General features: G+C 44.8%; 1 protein-coding gene across 4 annotated transcripts in view; it reads right to left on the bottom strand.

Moving 5' to 3' along the window:
* Positions 1–19,176, bottom strand: part of KCNIP1 (potassium voltage-gated channel interacting protein 1) — a 408,630-nt gene that overhangs the window by 87,731 nt on the left and 301,723 nt on the right. The gene's annotated exons all lie outside the window — the stretch shown is intronic.

Below are 19,176 nucleotides of genomic sequence, written 5' to 3'. Positions count from 1 at the left end.
AGACACACACACACACACACACTCTCATATATCCCCTCCCCGTTTAGGTCACCAGATACACACACACACACACACACACACGTATCCCCTCCCCGTTTAAGTCAGCACACACACACACACACACACTCTCATATATACCCTCCTCATTTAGGTCAGCAGACACACACACACACACACACACACACGTATCCCCTCCCCGTTTAGGTCACCAGACACACACACACATACACACACACACACACACACACGTATCCCCTCCCCGTTTAGGTCACCAGACACACACACACATACACACACACATATATCCCCTCCCTGTTTAGGTCACCAGAAAGTGCCTTTAGTTTAAGCAATTTCAAGGTAATTTTTCAATTATTCGCAATCCAAAGAGTCCAAAGAATGATGAAATCATAAAAATAGTAAATAATATGAATTGAGTGCTTACTTTGTGCCAGGTACTGTTTCAGTTCTTACTTTTGCGAACTTGTTTAGTATCCACCATGACCTTATAGAATATGTAATATTGTTCTTCTTACATTGGCCCTGGTGAGGTTAAACAGCTTACAGAATAAAGGGGCTTGGCACATAGGTGATGGATCTGGGATTTGAACCTGAGCAGCCCAGCTCCAGGGCCCATGTTCTCAACAGCAATGCAATCCTCTCCCTAGGTATGTATTCTTTTCATTTAAACCCTAAGGGCCCTCTTTTCATTTGCTGATCTTGTAGAGAGACAGTTCCTCACCCAGTCTGCTCAAATTCTTGGGAAAATGAAAGTGAAAGTTGCTCACTTGTGTCTGACTCTTTGCCACCCCATGGACTATACAGTCCATGGAATTTTAGCTGTTCCCTTCTCCAGGGGATCGTCCCAACCCAAGAATTGAACTCAGGTCTCCCGCATTGCAGGCAGATTCTTTACCAGCTGAGCAACCAGGGAAGCCCAATCATACTGGAATGGGTAGCCTATCTCCAGCAGATCTTCCTGATCCAGGAATACAACCAGGGTCTCCTGCATTGCAGGCAGATTCTTAACCAGCTGAGCTACCAGGGAATCCAACAGATGAATTTCATGAGGTTCCCACGGGGGAGGTAATTTGCTTGTGCAAATACATCCCAGAGGCCTGCCCACCACACCAAACCTGCCCTTCTGTCATTAGATGACGCGTTTCTTCAGATTATTAATAATAATTATATGGGATCACAAAGAGTTGGACACGACTGAAGCGACTTAAGACATACACACAAATAATAATAGCTTTTACATGTTGAATACCTGCTATGTTCCGGACCCTCCTTTAAGCATGTTGTACACATTATCTCATTTAATCCTTAGAAAACAGGGAAGTGCAGTCAATTATGGGGCTCAGGTTCACTGAACTAGGAAGTATTCTTGTCCTCAGAGTCACTCTCTGACTCCTGGGCCTCTTGGACCTGTGGTCACCCAGAGGGAGAAGAGCACAGAGGCCAGTGACTAGGCAACCCAAGAAAGGCCAGAGGGACTTCCCTGCTGATGCGGTGGTTACGACGTCACCCTTCAGTGAAGGGTTGCATGTTAGATCCCTGGTCCGGGAGCTAAGATTCCATGTACCTTGGGCCAAAAGACCAAAACAGAAAAAATGGAAGCAATATTGTAACAAATTTAATAAACACTTACAAAATAGTCCACATCAAAAAAAGAAAAATCTTAAAAAAAGAAAAAAAGCCAGAATGACTCATGGGCTCCAACCAACCACAGCTGTGGGGCAGGGAGGAAAACCAGTTCCCTACTCCCTGGGGATATCCCTTGGTCTGATGGAGAAGATCAAGATTGAAAGTACAGAACAGACCCCTCAACTAGCCAGCAACTAGCAAAAGAGACCGGGTGAAAACACCCCAAAATGCTAGTATGGCTTTCTCTGCTGTTGGCTTATTAGGATTAATTATCTTCATCTGTATTCTTTCACATAGTTGCTAAATTGTCCATAACGAGCATGACTAATTTTTTTACTCATGAATAAAATAAAGCAAAACAACAACCTATTATGAAAATTAATACAGAATTCTCCAATAGAAGGAATCCAGGATCCGTGGAGAAATGGTTGATTCTAGAGTTGGGGTAGGAAATATATAAAATGAGCTAGGGACTTAGCTGGTGGTCCAGTGGTTAAGAATTTGCATTGCAATGCAAGGGATGCAGGTTTGATCCGGTTGGGGAATTAAGATTCCACATGTCATGGCTGTTCAGTCTCTAAGTAGTGCCTGACTCTTTGCTACCCCACGGTCTGCTGCACGCCAGGCTTCCCTGTCCTTCACCATCTCCTGGAGCTTGCTCAAACTCACGTTCACTGAGTCAGTGATGCCATCCAACCATCTCATCCTCTGTCATCCCCTTCTCCTCTCACCTTCAATCTTTCCCAGCATCAGGGTCTTTTCCAATGAGTAAGTTCTTTGCATCAGGTGGCCAAAGTATTGGAGCTTCAGCATCAGCATCAGTCCTTCCAATATTCAGGGTTGATTTTCTTTAGGATTGACTAGTTTGATCTCCCTGCTGTCCAAGGGACTCTCAAGAGTTTTCTCCAGCACCACAGTTTGAAAGCATCAATTCTTTGGCGCTCAGCCTTCTTTATGGGCCAACTGTCACATCCATACGTGACTACTGGATAAACCATAGCCTTGACTAGACAGACCTTCCACATGCCTTCAAGCAACAAAGCCCACATGCTGCAGCTAAAACCCAATGCAGCCAAACAAACACATACATTTTTTAAAAAGGTCATAAAATGAGCCTAGAGCATTTCGTATTGCCAAAAAATAAGGAAGTGCTCAAAAAACAAACAAAAAACTGTACAATGATGAGGGTGTGTCAAAGACACACAAGAGCTGACTGAGAGAGCTCCCAATGGCCAAAGGTGGAACAATTTGAACGACAAGAATGTAAACTAATACTGAATCATAGCCCAGAGTATAAACACAAATATCCATGATAATAGAAGCACGTCTCCTGTGCAGGAGAATTCCAAATAATTGAGTAGATACTCCACCCTCAAGGAGGTGGAACATAAACCCTCAACCCTTAGGTACGGGCTATGCAGAGTGGCTTCCTTCCAAAGAGGGCAGTATGAAAAAGGGGAGGGTGAGAAGCTTCACAGAGGAGAAACCTGACAAACGCTGCTCTGCCAGATGATCAAGGTCAACATCACAGTGAGGAACCATGCTGACTGCATGTATCCTTGACACGAACCATGCTGACTGTATGTATCCTTGACACGAATGCAATATGAATGGCACTTTACCTCTGCGCTCTTCCTCACCCAAACTATGACCCAGTCTAAACACAAGAAAAATTTCAAGATGAGAAGTTTTTATCAAGATATTTTTAATCAAGAAAAGACCCAACTGAGGAACATTCTACAAAACTGCACAGTAACTCCTCAAAACAGCTAAGAGGAGCCTTGGTAATTGAACAGGTGATTGAATGGAAACTGTGGTGGCCCCGACGGGATCCTGGACCAGAAAGGGACATTAAGGATCGATAAAAACTAAGAATATCTGAATAAAGTATGGACTTTAGTTAATAATAATGTAGCAATATTGATTCATTAATTGTGACAATGCCAAGGTAAGATGTTAAGACTAGGGGAAGCTGGGCGTGGGGTGTCCCAGAACTCTCTACTACTTTTGCAATTTTTCTCTAAATTGAAAACTTCTAAAATAAAGAGTTTATTTTTAAAAGTCCGGAAAAGGGAGTGGCAGTGTGTGTTATAGTCTTTGGGTGATCACTCAGCCCCAACAGCAATGCAGCTGGAAGGAGAAACTGTTTAACTCCCACTGACTTCTACTTTGCCTCTTTTTCCTTAGAAAAAGCTAGACATCTGTCTCTTAGCTGGACTGGAAGGGAAGAAGGTTATTTTATCTAGCTGGCCTCCCCGCAGGTCCCACAGAGATCTCTTGGCAGTTAAATTCATTAACTTGGTATTTCCTAATGATTAATACTGATCAATAATCTGCCGGGTCTGGTCCTTAAATCAATTCCCCCATTAATAAGAATGAAAGCACCATTTTATTATCAAGCCCTGGACCTTTTGCAGAAAAGGCTTCTGGGGTTTGGGCCTTCTGTTCCTGCTGCTGCGTATCAAGTTAATTAAAACTCCCACTCAGGTCTCCCAAGCCTCATGCTTGTGACTTGGAACAATATTAGCTTGAGGGAAAGACCTCTAGAAAAATGAGTTGAGTCTTTCATTCAGTGAGACACTCCGTTATTTAGTCAACTAATTTTTACTCAGAACCTACTAAGTGCTCCGGTCTCTGCTCAAATGCCCCCACTTTAGAGAGACCGCCTCCCCTTCATCATGTTACCTGAAAGGTCACTGCTAACGTGCTTTCTCGTCACTGTTTTAGCTTTCTTCACTGTTACTGCTGCTGTAGTTTTCATCAGCACTTGCTAATATATTTAATGTACTTGCTCACTCTTGTCTTTTTGGTATTTGTTTTGTTTCCCCACTAAATCTAAAGCCCCAGGAAAGATTAATTCTAAACATGAAGGAGAGCCAGGGAAAGAAGCAGTAGGGGGACTTCCCGGGTGGGCCAGCGGCTGAGACTCTGCACTCCCAATGGGTTTGACCCCACATACTGTAACCGAGACCTGCTGCCGCCAAATAAATAAATGCTAAACAAATAAATATCTTAAAAAAAGAAGTAACAAGGTAGGATTTGTGTTTTGGAAAGATGACTCTGCCTGGAGGTACCTGTGGACAGAGTTGGAGGAGGGTATGGACAGGACTGGAGCAGTGAACACACAGGGCCAGTGGAGGCAGTTCACAGAGCCGGTGCGGCCGTGTGGTGTTGATGGGGTAGAGGAGAGGAAGGCTGCTGCAGGTTGCAGGAGCTGGAATGGACAGAACTTGTGGAATGACTGGGTCTGGGTGGAGAAAAGGGAGATTTCGAGGCTGAGTCTCAGGTCTCTGGCTTTGGTACCAGTCCACTGGGGAAGGACACACGGGGAGATGACCTGAGATTGGATGGGGTCATATTTCCTGAGAAGGGGGCATGTGATGAAGAATCAGAAAGTTATCTTTCTGTTCTTCTAACTCTGATAGTACTCCAGTTCCCTGTCTTCTATAGGAGAAACTCTGGAGACTGGGGCTGAAATCCCCATTAGCTGGCCTCATGTACGTTCTGGGTAGAGAGAGAAGGTTGGTGGGAGACAGGGGAGCTGGGGTGGGAAATGACACCCAGGCCACCTCCATTATGGTTCCTTCTCAAGTGTGATCGTTCTGGGTGGAGACAGAAGGTTGGTGGGAGACAGGGGAGCTGGGGTGGGAAATGACGCCCAGGCCACCTCCATTATGGTTCCTTCTCAAGTGTGATGTGGCACAACTTCATATGCACCCCCTTGAGTTGGCAAATGAGCAAGTGGGTCGGCATGCAGTACATAACTTTATGTTGACTTGCAAAGAGATGATGAGAGTGTAATATAGGGTGGGCGAGCCATAACCCATGTGCCTTTCCAGCCTCAGCCCCTTTCTTAGACCAATGTTCAGGGACCTCTGCTAGGTCAGGGAATGCAGCTGTGGAAGGTTCCAGGCATAGGCGCATGGCCCATCTCTAACCACTCTGCTTACCATCTCAAGACTTCCTCACTCCTGCTCACCGAAAGGAAACATGCTGGCTCTGCCATTGTGATCCACTGACTCCTAGAACCTTGGAGTTAGCAGGGATCTTAAATGCCAGTTAGCATTATCCCGTATTTGTAGGCCAGGAGAAAGCAGACATGCCTTGGCCAAGGTCAGACAGGAAGTTGTAATGAATGTGACCTTCCAAGTCATGTATGTTGCTGTACACACATGAACGAACACTCAAGTGTCCCCATGTCCACAGACACACAGTCTCAGGGAAACACAGGATCCTTTCCTGGACTCCCTCTATGGGCTTCAGGCGGTGGACCACCCCCAGATGTTAATTCCAGGCTTGTCTGGCTTCTCCTCTGAGCTCCAGCAGTCTCCTCAGGATCGCCACCTGTATGGCTAACAGGGAGCTCAACAACAACACCAAGACCATCCCCTTGATTTCTGTCCGATTATACCTGCTCCTGAGTAAGTCTTCCAGAAACTGACAATGACAGCATGTCAAAAACCTAGGCGTCATCTGAGAGTCTTCTCTCTCTTTGACCTTTCCAGTCCCTGTGCAAACGCTCAGAGGAACCTGTCGGCTCAATTTCTGAATAGATTGCAAATCTGTATTTGTTAATCTCACTTGGTTCTCGAGTGAAGTGAGCTTCCTGTGTGAGCAGTTAACCAGTGCTGGTTCCATGTGTAGGACACACCATAAAGAAGGAACAAGGGCAGCTAAGTGCGGAGGCCCCTGAACCTTGCCGGTGGTGGTAGGTAGTGTACTGGCCAGGCATAGCCAAGAGCTCCACCTTGGTGGGTCCCTGGGGCCCTCATGAGGAAGAAGCAGGAGGCAGCCTGGCCGGCTCTCACCCCTTTCAGATTCCCTAGTGTAGAGGCAGATGCCAAGCACAGGGCAGAAATCCACATAAATGTAGAATAGGGAAGTTGGAGCAGAGGCCCTAGGCCTGGAGTCCTAATCTGTTTTGTTTTGTTTTTTAAATTTTTATTTATTTGTTTTTTGTTTTGGCTGCTTTGGGGCTTTGTGGCTGCACGTGGACTTTCCCTAGTTGCCGTGAGCAGGAGGTGCTCTCGAGTTGCGGCGTGTGGGCTCTAGGCCCTTGGGCTTCGGTTGTTGCAGCACATGGACTCAGTAACTGTGGCACGCAGGCTTAGTTGCTCTGTGGCATCTGGGATCTTCCTGGATCAGGGATCAAATCTGTGTCTCCTGCACTGGCAAGTGGATCCTTAACCACCGGACCATCAGGGAAACCCCTGATCTCCTCTTATGCTGGGTCTTTAGCTGCCACCCAGCTAGGTGGGGAGAAACATAAGGACAAATATCCACTAACTGGGCTTCTCATTACAGAAACTGCACATCAAAAACTCCCTGTGATGTACTCTAAGCAAATGACTGCTTTGTATAAAAATCATTCTCCTTTAAATATTAAGGGGAGAAAGTTTTCCAGTTTCCTTTGGCATGGCTTTCTTATTATTTCTTGAGGGCAAAGATTTCCCATTTCAAAATGGAAATCAATGAGAAACATGATTGAATTTGGGAACTGCAGTTTTACAGTCGACTGTTCCAGACTGTGTCACAAGTTCTGAAAGCTATAAATAGATTTATAATTCATACAAACATTCTGGAGATCAGAAAAGTGGCTGGGTCTCACTTTGTCATACAACTGACTTAGACTGTCCTGTCATTTCAGATCTGTAATGTTCTCTGTTCTTTTGGGACAAAGAACAACTTGAGATATTATTTCCTTGTATCTTTCTCCACACTCCTCCCACCTCGGTGGGTCATGGGAAGAATTAAATGGACTGGTGTGCATCAAGAAATAGGCCAGAGTGGGCAGAAAATAGTAGGTCTTATCTTTCTAATCTTGGGACCCTGAAAAGGCCAAGAAAAGAAAATCTCAGAGGTTATTAGGGGATGAGTCATGATGAAATGGAGTAATTCTAATAGTAAAAGCTCTTCTCTCAAGGTTAAAGTTCTAAAAGAAGATTAAAACATGGAACCACGAAAGCAAAGCGTCTGGTCCAGAGTCTGGTTTAAGACAAAAAGTGGAGGAACTTCCCTGGTGGTTCGAGATTAAGAATCTGCCTTCCAATGCATGGGACATGGGTTCGATCCCTGGTCAGGAAACTAAGATCCTATATGCCAAGGAGCAACTAAGCCTGTGTACCACATCTAGAGTCCTTTCACCACAATAATGGTCTCATATGACACAGTGAAGATCCTCTGGGCAGCAACTAAGAGCCGCTGCAGAAAAAAAAAAATTCCCTCTGCTGTGCATATTAGTTCTTCACTCCACTCTGCGTACTTTGGAACGTGTGAGGTATTTTTAACCAGGTAAGACTCTGGGAGAGCCCTCAGGGAAGAATTCTCTAGAAAAACAAGGAAAAAAAAAATGTCTGCTGCATTGTAGGCAGATTCTTTACTGACTGAGCCACTGGGGAAGCCCTTGATGGCCCTGCAGGGGCACTTGTTCCAGAAGTTACCACATTCAAGGCCTCATCTGTTTCATTCCTGAGGTGTGAATCTCAGTGAAGGAGGTGAGATGCCAGGGAAATACAGGCTGCAGGTCAGGTGTCACAAGGACTGAAAAGAGAAGTTCATTCTAGGATATTTTTCGCATATCTGAGTCTGTGCACTGAGATTCATTCCCGGAAAACTGGAAGGAAGCTTTTCATAGAACCTGGTTCATATACATGGCCGGTAATTGAAGGAAGCAGCTGCCTAATATTAGGACAGAATTCCCTGGAGGCTGGGAGAGGCTGAAAGGGCATGTCCTCCGTGGCCACGCCCCTCAGAACCACGCCCCCAGAGCCACGCCCCTCAGAGCCTTGCTCCTCTGGCTTCAGGAAGGCAGTGTCGCCAGAGGCCAGAGCTCTGAGCCTTGCAACAGGAGGAAATGGTACACAGAGTCTGTGCCAGCCTGTCCTGCCCTCGCTCTTTCCCTTATTCCAGCCCCACCCACACCAGCCCTTCGGGGCCAGCCTTTGTTCCCCCATCCACAAGCTTACTCTGAAATGCAGATCTTTTCTAATTTCCTGCCCTGTGGCAGAGCCATCGGTCAATGAGCAAGATCACTGACTGGTCAGAGAGGGACTCGCTTCCAGGATAGGACTTTCCCCCACTGCAGGCACATGGTAATTAAACTGTACTGTGGCTGAGAGGACAATGTTTCTCCAAGAAGACTGTCAGTTTTCAGAGGACAATGGGAATCAGAAGTGGAGTGGAAACAAAGGTTGAGATCTCAGCCACAGAAGGTGCCTGTGCTTATCGTTGAAAGCCAAGCTCCCCCACAACTCTGACATACCATCGATGTGCAAAAGCAGTCCAGGCCACCTGAACATGGAGAAGTCAGCCCTGGAGACCTCGCTCCATTCCAAAGGCCATCAGCACATCCAGGACCTATCGACTGGGGCTTAGCGATGGTGGGCGCTGGGACTGGGGTTGGCCTGTCTGGGTGGAGCCACCTGAGACTGATTTGGGTTGTGGATGCGGGGCTAAGTCACTTCAGTCGTGTCCTACTCTTTACGATCCCATGGACTGTAGCCTGCCAGGCTCCTCTGTCCATGGGATTTCCCAGGCAAGAGTACTGGAGTGGGTTGCCATTTCCTTCTCCTGGGGATCTTCCCAACCCAGAGATTGAACCCATGTCTCCTGCTTTGCAGGCAGACTCTTTACCATCTAAGCCACCAGGGAAGCCCACAAGCACCACTTAATTTGGGTCAGATGTAAGCAAATGTACTCAGATGGAGGTAAAGATATTTTTATGTATGAGAGAGAAAGAGAGGAAGGGAGAGAGAGAAAATAAATATGAGAAAACAATGAAATGGGAGCTGAGGAGAAATTCAGTCTTGCATCTAAAGCAATGCTCCAGTTAGTTACAATCTCTCTGGGTCCTGGTTTCCAAGTGAGGTCTCCCGTAGCATGCATCTCACTGGGCTGAGTGTGACCTGTATGGTAACATCAACATTCCATCAGACATATGTAGTCTTCAGACAGCCTGGTCCCGATACATGCCAACTTCATCAAATGCACAACTAAAGACAGAGTTCTCCTAATGTTGAGGGAAAAAATGACTTGTTGGTTGCATTTTGAGTTGGTGTTTTTCATGTATTATATTGTAAGGATGATTTAGGGAATCTCAAGAGTAATTCTGACTACGCCCAGTTATTATCTTTTGTGCTGATTCCAGAGACACTGAAGTCATTATTTTATAATCTTCTTTATGCAGTTAACTTACCAGTCTTTATTTTTATAAATGGTAATGATGCAAACTTGATCCCTGTTTATTCTTGAATTGTTCCAAATTTCAGATTAGCACACTCCAAAATAATGGTTTTATGATACACGTTATAAATAGATTTCAGAATCAAATTGTGTGAACATCATCTTACTACATTCCAAAAAGCTATAAAGAAAAATTCGCATCATAAACCAGATAATGTTAATGCAAGTCATATACCTAATGTGAAACTACTGGCTCCAATAATACTCTGAAAATGAGAATAACATTGCAATTTTCACCAACAAATAGCTAACGTAATTTAACCACAGGTAGACTTGAGCTCTATCCAGATGCTTGATATATAGGTAAATCATACATAATATCTGCATAAGAAAGAGTAATGAGCAAATTCAACAGCTAGAATGAGCACTTTGTTTTAAATATGTTTTACCTTCATTAAATGCATTAATATTCATGAGTAAATGAATTTTCTATGGCAATGACCGAGATTCAGCCGATCTCCCTACTTTTTAAATGGATGTATGTATGTGTCCTGTGCTTAGTCACTCAGTCCTGTCTGACTCTTTGACCCCATGGACTGCAGCCCGCCAGGCTCCTCTGTCCATGGTGATTCTCCAGGCAAGAACACTGGAGTGGGTTGCCATGCCCTCCTCCAGGGGATCCTCCCCACCCAGAGATGGAACCCAGATCTCTCGTGTTGCAGGCAGATTCTTTACCATTTGAGCTACCAGGGAAACCTAAATGGATACCCAGCATCAAAGTACAGCATGATTTTATGGTGACGGGAGTAGTAGCAGTTTTACAAATTTGCTATAGACTTGTGGACGGGACTGGAAGGTGAGTTCCTGCAAGCTTTCAGGTGCAATCCGCCCTTGGGGATATCCCCAAGGCCCTGAGGCACAGAGCCTGGCTCGTGGCAGGTGCGAGGCAGCATTTGACAAATGGAAAAACCGGTGCCCGGGGGAATGGCATGGGCACCCCAGAGCAGAAGAGTACAGAGAAAAGCAGGTCCCAGAGGGCAGCCTTCTTGGAGGAATTAGGACAGAGACAAAGCCCAGAGACGGGAAGGGCTTAGCACTGACGGAAAGCTGTGCAAAGAAGATTTCAGAAGGAGAGAGGGAGAGACAGAGGGAGGCAGTGGTGTGGGAAGAGTGAAATGGCACAAGAAAGGGATGAGGATGGGGTGACTTTTGTAGAAGAGGAATTGCTGGGTGAAGAAGGCCACCTGTGGACTGGTCAGAACAGCACCCTTTACCTTAGGAAATATCCTTCTCCAATTTAAATGTTTTTAGTGAAAATTGTGATGTTCCTCAAAAGGAGGTGGCTCCCTGGCTACCAGCTGCTTGATGTGGAGGATCTGGGGGGAATCCATCAGTCTTCTTCATGGAATGCTGAAGGGTATCAATGCACTGTCTCTGCGAGGGCAAGCTTTCAAACAGACCTGGAGCTGTGGAGGGTGGCCATCCTCTGCTATGTTCATCAGAAAATGACAGCCTGTCTGCAGGTAAAGAGGGGCGGGGATGAGACAGCAGGAGACAGAGAGAGCTGCCTGGGGCTACATTCCAGGCCTCGGTTCCACCGGGGCTGCCAGCCTCCATCGGTGTGCCTCTGAGAAGTGCTTGGCTTAAAAGTGGTTTATGTTAACTGGCACCAAATTAGAGTTTGGTTTTTGCTTGTTTTCTTTTTCAGCCTAGTCACACAGCATGTGGGATCTTAGCTCCCCAACCAGGGATTGAACCCAAGCCCTGGGCATTGGAAGCTCGGAGTCTTAACCGCTGGACCACCAGGGAAGTCCCAAATTAGAGATTTTTATGTGCATCCACAACAGGAGTCTGGGTTGGGCAGAGAAGGTCTCACAAACTGTGGCACAAAACCCCAACTCAAACCCAGAGGGAGTCTCCCAGATCTGTACTTTTTGACGGTGATGAAGAGTGAGGAGAGGGCAGCAAAGGAGAGACGCGCTCACGTCTTCTTGCTCTTTGCAAGGTCACACCTGGCAGCAGACTCCCCCCCTCCCCAGGTGTACACAACAAGACGCAAAATCCTGGGTCCAGAAAGCTCCAGGCGCCACCCCTCCTGACCTGTATTGACAGAGCCGGGCTGTCTTTCCTCCCCTTGCTAAGCGGTCATTCTGTCTGCCTTCCAGAGCTGCCCGGCTGGAACTCCTCTCGGAGGCCCAGCACTCTCGCTCCCCACCTCCCCTCGGGTATGCGAGGGCACTGTGTCCCCCGGCCCAGGCGCAGACCTTCACGCCTCTCCCCACAGCCCCCATTCCATCCCAGCCCCACGACAAGCTTTGCTTATTTGGGTGTGTGTTCTCTCATCCCAGATAAGCAAAATGAAGAATGAAAATCTGAGCATATTAACATCTAGAACCAACTTAAACAGCTGTAGACTTCTGGAAGGCAGGGACTATGCCTTAGTTTTTTTAACTTTTTATTTTATATTTGAGTATAGCTGATTAACAGCTTCAGATGCACAGCACAGGGACTCAGCCATACATGTACATGCGTCCACTCTCCCCCAAACTCCCCTCCCATCCAGGATGCCACGTAACACTGAGCAGAGTTCCCTGGGCTATACAGTAGGTCCTTGTTGGTTATCCATTTTAAATAGAGCAGCGTATACCTGTGGCTGGTTTTTGTTTTTTGTGGGTGTTTTGGGGGGTAGGGTAGTTGGAGAAGGGAATGGCCACGCACTCTAGTATTCTTGCCTGGAAAATCCCAAGGACAGAGGAGCCTGGTGGGCTACATGTCAGACACAACTGAGCAATTAACACCACTACCGCTCCTGTAGGGAGGAGGATTCAGGGTGGTGTCAGGAAAAGGGCTCAGGCTTTCCTTACCCAACTCCAGCTTCTCCATCTGTAAAATGGGAAAGCAGCAACTCCCTTTCCACAGGGATGTTTCAATGATAAAAAGAGAGAAGATACATGTAAAGGCACTGGTACATGCCTGCCATGCCACAGGCATACAAACAAATGTCAGGCCCTCTCTGCCCCACTGGCTATCTTCATATAGCTCAGTTGGTAAAGAATCTGCCTGCGATGCAGGAGACCCCAATTCGATTCCTGGGTCAGGAAAATCCACTGGAGAAGGGAAAAGCTCCCCATTCCAGTATTCTGGCCTGGAGAATTCCATGCACTGTATGGTACATGAGGTCACAAAGAGTAGGACATGACTGAGTGACTTTCACTTTCACTCTGCCCCAGCACGTCCCCTCGAGTCTGACAGCTAATGTCACCGAGACAAGCAAATGTGGACACCTGCCGGCTTCTCCAGCCCAGCCTCCCGGTTCCATCCTGAGCGGGCAATGCCCCCTTTCCTCTGCACCTGGCCACTTCAGTGGCTCCAGGGCCTCTCCTTCTGACCTTGGGAACGCTGTCCCCTAACACACTCCCAGGGACGGCAGCTCTACCTTTCACTTCGTCTCCCGCCCTCTCTCCTCCTCCCCCACAGCCAGCCCGCTTTCCCATCGCTCACCCTGACAGCCACAAACGCCTATTTATTTGCCAGCTAACTTCCTGGTGGTTTAATATCCCCTTGAATTACTGTACAATCTCTTTCAAGTTATATTTGATTATTTTTCACATTTAAAAACATGAACACAGTTACCCAACAATGGCACGTGCCATTACAGTCAGAAATAAAATAGTATTGCAATACAATCTATGCATCTCAGACAAGGACTCGGTCCCTGGAAATTATGTCTCCAGCAAGGAGCGAAATCTGCCGTGATAGGTACCATATAAATGCATATGAGACAATAAATAGTTACAAAGGGAGAGGATGCTGAATAATTAATCCACCCGCCTCTCTAGGAACGCTCTTTATAAATCTGTCCCAGGCGTTCATTTGTTTTGTTTTGTTTTTTAACAGAAGCAAATATTTAAAAGTAAAAAATAAATTATGTTCAGGAAGGAGAGATAAAAAGAAAAACTCAGTGGGAGGGAGATAGAAGATTATAGATGGTGAGAGTTCCAAGATGCCTGTAACATCAGCCGGATGGCACTTGTTAAGGAGACGGATGGGAATATTCTGAGGGAGACAGGATTGGTCTAAAATCGGATCTAAGCACTAGGTGTTCATGCTGGATTAATGCTATGGACTTTGTTTATGGCTGTTGTTTAGTCACTAAGTCATGTCAGACTCTTTGTGACCCCGTGGACTGCAGCACGCCGGGTCTCCCTATCCTTCACTAACTCCCAGAGTTTGCTCAAATTCATGTCCATTGAGTTGGTGATGCCATCCAACCATCTCATCCTCTGTCGTTCCCTTCTCCTCCTGCCTTCAATCTTTCCCAGCATCAGGGTCTTTTCCAGTGAGTCAATTCTTCCATCAGATGGCCGAAGTATTGGAGCTTCCGCTTCAGTATCAGTCCTTCCAATGAACATTCAGGGTTGATTTCCTTTAGGATTGAATTGTTTGATCTCTTTACAGTCCAAAGGACTCTCAAAAGTCTAGAGAAGAAGTCTAGCAGCACAATTCGAAAGCATCAGTTCTTCAGTACTCAGCCTTCTTTGTGGTCCAACTCTCACATCCACACATGACAATGGAAAAACCATAGCTTTGACTAGACGGAGCTTTGTCAGCAAAATGATGTCTCTACTTTTGAATATGCCGTCTAGGTGTGTCATAGCTTTCCTTCTATGGAGCAAGTGTCTTAATTTCATGACTGCGGTCACCATCTGCAGTGATTTTGGAGCCCAAGAAAATAAAATCTGTTACTGCTTCCACTTCTTCCCCTTCTATTTGTCATAAAGTGATGCGGACAGATGCCATGATTTTCATTTTTTGAATGCTGAATTTTAAACCAGCTTTTTCACTCTTCTTCCTCACTTTCATCAGTAAGCTCTTTAGTTCCTTCACTTCTACCATTAGAGTGGTCTTCACCTTCATCAGTAAGCTCTTTAGTTCCTTCACTTCTACCATTAGAGTGGTATCATCCGCATATCTGAGATTGTTGATGTTTGTCTTAGCAATCTTGATTCCAGCTTGTGATTCACCCAGCCCAGCATTTTGCATGATGTACTCTCATGTAAATAAAATAATCAGGGTGACACAAAACAGCCTTGTCTACTCTCTTCCCAATTTTGAACCAGTCCGTTGTTCCATGTCTGGTTTTAACTATTGCTCCTTGACCTGAATACAGGTTTCTCAGGAGACAAGTAAGGTGGTCTGGTATTCTCATCTCTTCAAGAATTTTCCAGAGTTTGTTGTGATCTACACAGTCAAAGGCTTTAGCATAGTCAATAAAGCAGATGTTTTTCTGGAATTCCTTTGCTTTTTCCATGATTCAGTGAATGTTGGCAATTTGATCTCTGGTTTCTCTGCCTTTTCTAAACCCAGCTTGTACATCTGAAAGTTCTTGGGTCACATACTGCTGAAGCCTATGTTGAAGGATTTTGAATGTAAACTTATTAGCATGTGAAATGAGTGCAATTATACAGTAGTTTGAACATTCTTTGGCCTGCACCCAGGTCTGTGTGTAGCTGGAGAAGAAAAAACTCATAGGGACACAGTTAGAAAAGCTCTAGAAATCTCCTCCCTTCCCTTGACACTACTGGATTTCCAAGAATCTCAGGGTAAGTACAAGATTTTATGTGATCCAATCCAAACTTGACTTTGAATTGCATCCTTCCCACCTTTTCCTCATTATACCCTCCAAACCTTTCTGGTTTGGAGCCAAAAAGACCCCAAACTCTTCTGCCCTTCAGATATATTCACTCACTGGCTTCAATTATGTCCAACTCTTTGAGACCTCATGGACTGTGCCTGCCAGGCACCTTTGTCTGTGGAATTTCCCAGGCAGGAATACTGGAGTGGGTTGCCATCTCCTCCTCCAGGGGATCTTCCCAACCCAGAGAATGAACCCACGTCTCTTGGGTCTTCTGCATTGGCAGGTGGGTTCTTTACCACTGTGCCACTTGCGAAGCCCAATTCTCACTCACCCTTCTGGTTACTGGGTCTAAAATTCTCCAGATCTGAAATTCCTTTGGATTCAGAAGGTTCCTTTTAAAATATGCTCCTTGTGCCAGTCAGTCATAACTTAGTGGGAAATACGGTGGGCTATAGTCCATGGAGTCTCGAGTGGACACAACTAAGCATGTGTTTTTTTTAACTTTTTATGTTGGAGTATAATTGATTAACAGTATTGAGTTAGTTTCAGGTGTACAGTAAAGTGACTCAGTTCTATGTATACATCTATCTATTCTTTTTCAAATTATTTTTGAAAAATAATTAAATTATTATTATATCCCCAACTAGTTTAATGCATAATACTGAGTAGCGTTCCCTGTGCTATATAGTAGGTCCTTGTTAGACACCCATTTTTAAATATAGTAATGTGTACATGTCAACCCCAAATTCCTTAACTATCCCCCCCTTCCCCTTCCCCTCTGTTAACCATAATTTTGTTCTCTAAATCTGTCTCACTGTCTTTTCATATGAATTTTTTCTGATTACTAATGAGGTTAAGCAACTTTGCATAGAATTGTGAGCCTTAAAATTCTTCTGTGAAATTAGTTTTTTTAATCTTCTGCCCATTTTTTATGTTAGAGTGTTTGCTTTCTTCAACTTAATCCTGGATACTAGTCTTCTATTGGTTATATTAATATGTGCTGCAAATAACTTCTCCCACTCCATGGCTCATATTTTAACCCTCTTTAAAGTGACTTTTGCTTCCCTGGTGGCTTATGTGGTAAAGAATCTGCCTGCCATGTGGGAGACCCAGGTTCAATCCCTGGGTCAGGAAGATCGCCTGGGAAAGGGAATGACAACCCACTTCAGTATTCTTGCCTGGAGAACTCCATAGATAGAGGAGCCTGGCGGCTACAGTCCATGGGGTCACAAAGAGTAGGACATGATTGAGCGACTACTACTTTCACTTTCAAAGAATCTTCTGATGGGCAAAATTCTTAATTTGAATGAAATCAAACTTATTCATCTTTTCCTTATGGTCTATACTTTTTGTATCTTGTTAAAGAAATCCTTTCCTAACGTGAGGCCATACATATATTCTCCTATATTGTCTTCTGAAAGTTTTATCATTTTTCTTTTTCACATTTAGATTTTTAATTCACCTGGTCCTAACTTTTTTTTTTTTTTCATGATGTATAGCATGTAGGATCTTAGTTCCCTGACCCAGGATTGAACCCGTACTCCTTGAAGTGAAAGCTCAGAGTCCTAACCACCCAACCACCAGGCAAGCCCAGTATTGATTTTTTTTCCCAAACATTAAGCTTTTTATTTTGTATAGCTGATCAACAATGTTGTGGTAATTTCAAATGAACAGCGAAGGGACTCAGGCATACATACACATGTATCCATTCTCCCTCAAACCCCTCTCCCATCCTGGTACTGATTTTTATACCTGGTACAGGGTATGAAGCAGGCTTCCCTGGTGGCTCGGCAGTAAATAATCTGCCAGGAGACCTGGGGTTCGATCCCTGGGTTGGAAGATCGCTTGGAGGAGGGCATGGCAACCAACCCTAGTACCCTTGCCTGGAGAATCCCGTGGACTGAGGAGCCTGGCAGGCTATGGTCCATAAGGTCACAAAGAGTCAGACATGACTGAAGTGACGGCATGTGAAGTAGGAAATCAATTTAATTTTTTTCCACAATAGACTACCAGTTGTCCCCAGCACGGCTATTTAAAAGTCTATTGTTTGCTCCACAGGTTTGCGGGTCACATATCAGCTCTCTGTATCTGTGGGAGGACCTTCTGAACGATTGTTTCCCATCGTCTATTTGTTTCTCTCTGTAACTACACTCTCCTCACCATTCTTGCTTTATCCTGAGTCTCACTTGTTGGTTGAGTCAGTCCTTTCATTACATTCTTTCAAAAGTATTGCTGTCATTCTTGATTATTTGAATTTCCATAAACATTTTGGGAGTAGTTCTTAAAGTTCCTCAAATGTTAGAATTCTGATCAGCTCTTCATCAGAATCACAGGCCACTTTGGGGTGAACTGACGTCTTCACTGTGTTAAGTCTTCCAATCCAGTCATGGCTCATTCTCCCCATCTACGTCTGTGTGTCTGTCAGTCGCTCAATTGTGTCCGACTCTGCGACCCCATGCACTGTAGCCCGCCAGGCTTCTCTGTCCATGGAATTCTCCAGGGAAGAATACTGGAGTGGATTGCCATTCCCTTCTCCAGAGGATCTCCCCGATCCAGGGATCGAACCCTGGTCTCCTGCATCGCAGGCAGATTCTTTAGTGTTTGAGCTACAGGGAAGGGCTCCCCATCTCTGTAGATCTTCCTTAATGTCATGGATAAAGTTTTATTAATTCCCCCCACAAATGTACAACCTTTGTGGATTATTCCTAGATGTTTTAGATATTTAATATTATTTTAAATAATATTTTTAAAGGGGCCAGTTTCTTTTTTCTCTGGGTGTTTGTTTTTCATTGATTTTTGTCCAAAAACCTCATTGAATACAAGAATTTTAATAATGTATCTTAGATTATTTGAATCTATGCAACTGTATCACCCATAAATTTTTTCTGATTCTTACACATTTTATTGATTTCTTTTGCCTTCCTGTGCTAGCTGGGATTTCCAAAACCATTTTTTAAAAAAGTGATGTTAATACCCTTAAAGGGTATATTTTCAACGATTCTTTCTTAGGTATAGTGTTTGCTGCATGCTTTTTGCAAATAACCCTTTACCAGGCTAAGAGAGTTCTTTCTAATCCTGGTTTGCTATGTTTAAAAAGATAATGGACAGGGCTTCCCTGGTAACTCAGTGGTAAAGAATCCACCCGTCAATGCAGGAGACACGGGTTTGATCCCTGATCCGAGAAGATCCCACGTGCTGCAGAGCAACTAAGTCTGCATGCCACAGCTACTGAGCCTGTACTCACCACGCTCTGCAATAGGAGAAGCCCCCGCAATGCAAAACCCGAGAACCACAGGTAGAGAAAGTCCCCGCTGCAACGAAGACCCAGTGTAGCCATAAATAAATAAATAAACCCCATTAGTTCTTTAAAGAAGATAATCGATGGGAGATTTTGTCAAACGCTTTTACCTCATCCGCATATGTTGATGAGCACATGATTTTTGTCCTTTATTAATGTACGTTGCTTGAAGTGACTTTAAGCCAATCCTGCATTCCTGAGTAACCTCAGCTTCTTTATGTTGTTGGAATAAGCTTGCTAGTATTTTGTTGAGATTTACAAAAAAATTATTATTAATATATCTACATGAGCAATATTATATTTTAATTACCCTTTCTTTGGCAGGATTTGATGTCAAGCTTATGTGTGCTTGATAATGAGTTGGGAAGTCTTCCTTCTTAAAATATTCCTTGAATATTCATTACAATCAACTGGT

The sequence above is a fragment of the Bos mutus genome, chromosome 20 (genome assembly GCF_027580195.1).
Source record: "Bos mutus isolate GX-2022 chromosome 20, NWIPB_WYAK_1.1, whole genome shotgun sequence".
NCBI lineage: Eukaryota > Metazoa > Chordata > Mammalia > Artiodactyla > Bovidae > Bos > Bos mutus.
The sequence above is the reverse complement of the archived record's forward strand: the minus strand, read 5'-3'. Positions and strand labels throughout refer to the sequence as shown.